The sequence below is a fragment of the Gavialis gangeticus genome, unplaced genomic scaffold (genome assembly GCF_001723915.1).
Source record: "Gavialis gangeticus isolate Ggan-Ray unplaced genomic scaffold, GavGan_comp1, whole genome shotgun sequence".
Taxonomy (NCBI): Eukaryota; Metazoa; Chordata; order Crocodylia; family Gavialidae; genus Gavialis; species Gavialis gangeticus.
In genome coordinates, this window is record NW_017728982.1 from 563,566 (window position 1) to 563,785 (window position 220).

Below are 220 nucleotides of genomic sequence, written 5' to 3' on the forward strand. Positions count from 1 at the left end.
TGTCTACACCACAACCCCCAGTTTCTTAATGAGAACGGGGAGAGAGACAAGTGTCAAAAGCCTTCCGAAAGTCCAGGAAGACGATGTCCACTGCCACCCTGTGTCTAAGGATTTGGTGACCTGGTTGTAGAGGCCACCAGGTTGGTCTGACAGGACCTGCCGCTAATGAGCCCGTGTTGGTTGCCCCTAAGCATAATCTCCCCCCCCGGCCCCTCGTGGA